Below are 6,965 nucleotides of genomic sequence, written 5' to 3'. Positions count from 1 at the left end.
CAGGAATCTCTTAATATTTGCCCCCCCAAAACTAGACTCCGCTTAACAACAATGAACATATAGAAAAAGATTTAGTAAATGCAATACATAGAGTAGCAAATCACTCCATCCCAAGAAGAAAACAATTACCCAACAAAATAAAGACCATTGGTATTACTGTGGTAGGATCAAAGAACTACATAACAGGCTAAATTGTGCACGAAATAATTTCAGAAGAAACCAAACCAAAGGTAATCTAAGACTTTTTACAGCTGTCCGAGATCATGTGCATGAAGAAACAGCAAAAATCAAAGAAGAAAATGGTTCGAGTGGTGTGCCAAGCTAAATCATCATTCATCTTTGAGTGACATCTGGAGGCAGATCAACAGGGCCAAAGGAAAATTGCCTCCTGCTCTGATCCATCATCTTCGAGTGGTGTGTCAGGGCAAGAAGCAGAACCAAAATATATTTGCTTACATAAAAGGGGTGGGGAACCACAAAATGCCTTTCCTCCCTCCAGGATCAAATCAATAACAAACCAGGAATCCTTATGTTTCTGGGCCCAGAAAAAGCTTTCGAGGTAGCCAATGTTTAGCTACAATGTACTGCCTGACGGATAAGGAAATCAAAGGACACGCTCTTGCCTTTGCCAAAGAAAGGCTGCTTAACCGAGAAACTAAGGTGAAATTCCAAGGAAAAACATCGTCCTCAAGAGGCTGGAAAATGGAACTCCGCAGGAAGAAATACTAAGCCCCTTCCTCTGTAACTGTCTCATGGGACAATTCATGAAGCTCAAGTTACCAAAAGCCAAACTGATTAATTATACAGACGACTATGTCAGTATAGTTAAGACGACAGACGACATCATTAGCAGGGAAGCGGAAAGCATAGCAGTGAAAATAAACAGCAAGAAAACCAAAGTAATGGCCGTTAAAATGAGAACTCAAGACACTAGACTCACAGTACAAAGACATGATATTGAGTGGGTTATCTCTTGTTAAGAGATATTGAGTGGGTTATCTCTTGTTAATACCTTCGAGTCATAATAGACAGCCAGCTGAAATTCACTCAAGAAATTGAATATCTTCGGCAACGTTAAACTCAGCTTTGAACTCCCTGACAACTCAGCTTTGCACTCCCTGACAAGTCTTAGAGATGGTGCATCTCTCCCAGTACTTAAAATGTACTACGTTCAAGCAGTTAGGTCACTCATTGCCTATGCTGCTTCTTCTCTTACATCCCTCAGTAATAACCAATGGGAGAAATTGGAAGTGTCACAAAATGATGCCCTCAGAATTATGCTGGGAGCACCTATATGGACGCTTCGAGAGTATTTAAGAATGGAAACCAACTTACCAGCCATAGAAAACAGGATCAAACAAAGAATAGTCACCATAATAGCAAACATTGCTGGAACCACCTTCAGACTGAAAATAAAAAATAGCTTACACATATCGCTTCACAGAAACCTTCAATATAGAACAAGTGTATGGACGGATGATTTGGTCAAGATTCTAGAGAAAGTGGATTTGAGACGGACCATTACAAACAAAGGAGAAGACAGTAAATATCAACACTTTCGGCAGCCTTCTCCATGAGAAGAATCGAGTCTAAAGATAATCATTGAAGGATTACCAGTTAAAAAATCATCATGTGACTCACAGAGGCTCAAAGACGTCATAGAATAAAAAATGGAAACCATCTCAAGACAGACAACCACTCATATCTTCAGAGATGGATCAGTTGATCAAGAAAGAGATTATGTTGGGGCAGCAGTTTACACTAAAAACCATGAAGCTTACTTGAGCATGAATAGTCGGTGCTCTTCGTTGCAAGCAGAATTATATGCCCTGAAGGAGGCCATAAATTATGCAATTGAGAGTAATTTACATATTCTCATCATTAAGAACGACTTTAAATCTTCGCTCCAGGCATTTTTATCCAGCCAGAAGAGATAATATATAACTCATCACGGAAATCCTATATATAGGAAAAGAAGCACACAATCTAGGGCTCCACCAATCACCCTAAATTTGATACCAAGTCACATTGGCATAATTGGTAATGAAAAGGCAGACTCACTAGCAAAAACTGCCACTGTTCTACCTGTTGTACAGGTTAAAATACCTCCAAGTATTTCACGGATTAAAGAACAAACCAAGAAAATTCTCTCTATTATCAAAGGTCGCCACAGATCCAAAGTAGCAGAAGGAAGATCCACTGCGATTTGGTACAAACAAGCCACTGGGTACTCCTTTTTTAAGCCTGGCAAAAACATATCCAGAGACATTGCAGTAGCCATACACGGACACAGACTTGGTTACAAGTGCTACTGGGAGATAATAAACCCAATAGTTAGAGAGTGTCATATCTGTGGAACAGATGCAGAGGCGCCACCATTGCATTACTTACTGGAATGTGAAGCAACTGAAGCCCTGCACAGGAAACTCAACATTATTCCAATGAGAGCAGCTACATTAGATGCAAAATCCACAGCGACTACAATGATTAGAAAAGCAGTTGAAGAATGGGACACACTAGTGAACACTGTGCATCTATATCCGCCACCAAGATTATGTTATTAAAAAAGGACTAAAACCAGTGCGCTAAAACAGAAGTAGAAAAGAAACAGGAGAAACGGAGGAAACCCCTCCTCCGTTTAAAACTTTGACCCAAATATCATAGTAACATGGTTATCGTGAATAACCGAACTCAGTTACGGGTTCACTATAGCCCATGCTACATGGACATTTCACTCTGAGTAGCTAAATCTAAAATAACAACAAACTGCATCGACCACAATGCTTCGAACCGTGTTAGAAGACTATCAAACACAACGTTGCCGCTGACCCAAACTCTTATGGTCCAGAGCCCACCTGCACTATTTTGCATAGGGTCAAGTTTCGCCTCTGGGAAAACCTCTTTCGCTTCACAGCCAAGATTTTACCCCAAACCTCCGCCATCGCCAACGTCTCATCGGCCGACATCCTGGAGACAAGAGAGGGTGTTCATCTGCTCGCTGATGAATATCAGCTCATGGCTCACCAACTTAAGCATGTCTTAAGCATTAGGAATGATCAATACAATTTAAGTATTGTCTAAACAAAATTATAAACATCTTTTATCAATTGTATGTGCTTGGAAAATAATAAAGTACAATTATCTGCGTAAATGGAACAAGAATTATGATTTAACAACCACAGTCAATCTTATAATTAGATAACAACATAAAACAAATTATGTACAATATTTACATAGTATATACAACTGGACCGAGAAGGCTAACATCTTAGTGATAGCAGTTCAGAATCACTGGGCTCGGTGTTGTTGCTAGAACAAAAATGAAACCCTTGAAGACATGCGCTGTAAAAATACAAATAGCACAATAAGCTTCTCAATGCATCTGAATAAGTGAATAAGAATAATTTTTTTCTACGCCTACCTCCCTTAGGAGGTGGACTACAAGTTTAATGGCTGCTCACGGCAGTTAAGCATGAGTCCAATAGAAAAAGGAAAAGTGGGAGCAAACCGCCAGGCCTCCACCACCAAGGGTGAAAACCTGTCCACAATAGGCCGCTGGCTCCTCCTAGTTAAACAGGACGTTAAAACTAATAAAGGGTAACCGAAAGGTTCTCACAATCAAATATTTATATTTGATGTGGCGCTATGAATTGGAATTCGAATTCCCAAGAACAGCCGCCATATCAAGATCACATCAACATTTAATCGTAATATTCAGAATTATGGTGGAATAATATGGTTGTAGGGTTGACAACAAAGACCGTTTTCTATAACATAACAATTTATTAATAACAAGAGACTAACTACTTCATTACCGAGTTTACGTTACGTTAATGTCCATCCAGTGGCACGATAACAAACAGCTAAATAGCAACCCTTGCTGTGAGGCTGCATACTGAACTAACCTGAACACAGGTGTGCCCACTGATGACGCAATATTGCAAATCAAAGAAAAAATCACAGACTAAGTTACACCACAGCGAATGGTTACGTTATTGTCCATCAAGTGGCATTTGCAACACAGCTATTCAACAGCCCCTCGAGAAGTGACAGCAGGCTCCATCTTGCTGACACTTGGGGCTGACAACATGAACTAACTGAACAAATGAAGGATATCCACTGAAGACACAAGCATGCAATCAATAGTGTCACGGTTTCCCTGACAGCTACTATAATCACAAGCTTTGGGGTCCTCCCGCCCCCCAGGAGAGATCCACGTAACTAGGCGGGTAGTCCAACAGTGACTCCCCCTATCACAACCCAGTGTGAACACTCGTTGCAACTCCATACAAGAAGTTGCCCTGTAAATAGTAACAAAGACAGGCAAGGCGGGATTCTGGGACACAGCTCCACAAATCCCTAGATTACTCTACTCTCGTCACCAGACGACAACCAAAAGAAATTGCCTTAAGTGATTAATTACGTTAATTGACTGATCGCAGCAGTCAGCAACAAAGTACTACGGTAATCACAAACAATTGTCTCACAATAGACAACAACATGATGATACTCTACGTTAATCATTAACACTTGTCTCTCTTGTTAACAATAACTCAAACTTATATTACATCACACTTGACTCCTAGCAAGTATTCAGTGAGTAATCCTCAATTAAGGTCAAACGGACCACTAATTACATCCCCATTGAGTTACGTTAACTAAGCCTACCCTAACTTGGTAGCTTCTCAACAGACTGTGTCAAAAAATTACTAGTGAGTGTTAATTACCCTAATTAACTCCGAGCAATTAATTAACTGTCACCAGGACCGATAATTAATCATTCATAAATACGTCTCACTCCGCACTGCCTAAGCAGGTCTCATCAAACACTGTGAATTCACGGGAAAGGAGTTAATTTCCCCTAATTAACTAATTAAGTGCCATTAATCTACTGTCCTCAGACAGGATATGATTAATACAACGATTTATGCTAGCTCCATGACCTCGCTTTACCGAGTCATCTGAGCCCTCAGACGTTAATTACTCCACTAATTAACATGAGCCAGTAATTGCTATACCCCAGAAAGGAAATTAGTCTCGAGCAAATTACGTTAACACAAATACTGACAGACTCTGACAGATCCTCTCCCACTACGTGAATTCATGATGAGAAGGCTAATTACATAATTAGCTAGAGTGGTCAATTAGTTGTCACACTGACAATTAATTGCTCCCGAGACGTATCTCACTCAAGCTCAACGCTGTTCTCTCTCATAACAGCCCTCACTCACTCCACAATAAGTGTGCACCCCTTATCCAGTTAATTCCCCAATTATTAACTCACTGAATCCTTAAGTCCTCAACACAACTTAAAGAAACAAAGTAGCCCCAGTGTTACATAGGTCACACTACAATAGCATGCAACAACATAAATGCACTGCCCACATACGGTTGCGGCTACTGCAACTCGTTAATTACTGTGCTCACACAATAATGACACACGGTTGTGCAACAACAAGAGTATACCAATATTACTGTCCCCCTTTTCTTGCAACCGTTGCAAAGGACTACTGTGAACACACACTTACCTCAGCAAGGCAATTAACCAATCAATTGCCTACTTTCATTAAGTACTGTGAATTCCCCTGAATAATCCTAGAGGTCCCTTAAACCCTCAACACCGCTCCCAGGGCAGCAATATCGTATAAACTGATAACAATACTGCACAAACCTGCAACATAATGATGCCGTCAGCATACCCCACATGCTAATGACATCATTAGGCAATCAGTCAGCAATCACATCTACTGACTTACCACACAGCACAGTACATAAAGCATGCAATTGAACACAGAAATGGCATTCACATAATCAATGAAAATTATATCATTAGGTAAATGTATCTAACTACACAGACCTCAGGGTACACACTGACATCCCTGCAACCTGGCCTGCCTACCTCTAATGATACAATTTATATGCGGTACTCTATGGCATTAATCAAGTCTGAACGATTATATAGAATCGACAGGCTGGATCACTTATATGGTAAATCTCTACACTGACCGGTACATACTCGAGTCAGTCTACACACACTTATATACATCATGATACTACAGTGTGGTCCCGTGTACAACATCTTGTGACGATAATCTCTTTCAAGAGAGATTGAGCCTGCTCTTCCCCTACATCATTACGTCATACATACAAGATACTATATAGAAGATACGTCCACCAGTATCGCCAAACGTTTTGCCCAGGAAGCAAATCGTACCCTGCACACCCAGACACCTGCTACAGCCGCCGTAACCAGCAAACTGCTCATCCTCTGCCTGCCTGTTGCTGATTGGCTGGTGTCTCGTCGCACCTGCACTCCGCCACCACCACAAGTCGTCATCTGGGCTGCAGCACGCCAGACTCGTCAAAATATCTTTGTGCTCCTTGGAGTTGACATCTCTCGCTGGTAGACTAAGCCTTGGATTTCGTGTACTGAGGGAGGTGGCAGCTTGAAGCCAGTATTCCAGCACCCATTATTATTTTATTTTGCTATCACTATAGCTTACTTGTCTTAGAGTAACTTTTCATTGCCAGTTATTATTCATGTTATTTTGTTTGTCGACTTGTCCTGCATTTTATGAGATTGCCTTTATTCATGTCTTGTTTTCTAGAGTAATTAAAATTTCATTGTTTGTATACTTGTGTTTTGTGTGTCTTCCCATTACCTTACCACAGACGAAAGGACAAACTTTTCTCTTTTTTTTGTGATGTGACGAGGCCCTGCCCCCAGCTTTTGAAACAGCCGAACACCAACGCTTTACCATCACAATCTATCTCCAGGTACAGCCCTACCAGTCACCTGGACGTGCTACAGACAGCTGTCTCTCAGCTGCTTCCCTAGCCTGGCAGGGTTATGGGACCGGTTATGGGACAGCTTTACCGAGAATTTCCCCTAATACTGAGACACTGTTACACTCTGACTATCGTACTCACGTTTTTTTATCTCATTTCACTCATTTCCCAGGTCA

The sequence above is a fragment of the Procambarus clarkii genome, chromosome 30 (assembly GCF_040958095.1).
Source record: "Procambarus clarkii isolate CNS0578487 chromosome 30, FALCON_Pclarkii_2.0, whole genome shotgun sequence".
NCBI classification, from domain to species: Eukaryota; Metazoa; Arthropoda; class Malacostraca; order Decapoda; family Cambaridae; genus Procambarus; species Procambarus clarkii.
This window is presented reverse-complemented; position numbering follows the sequence as displayed.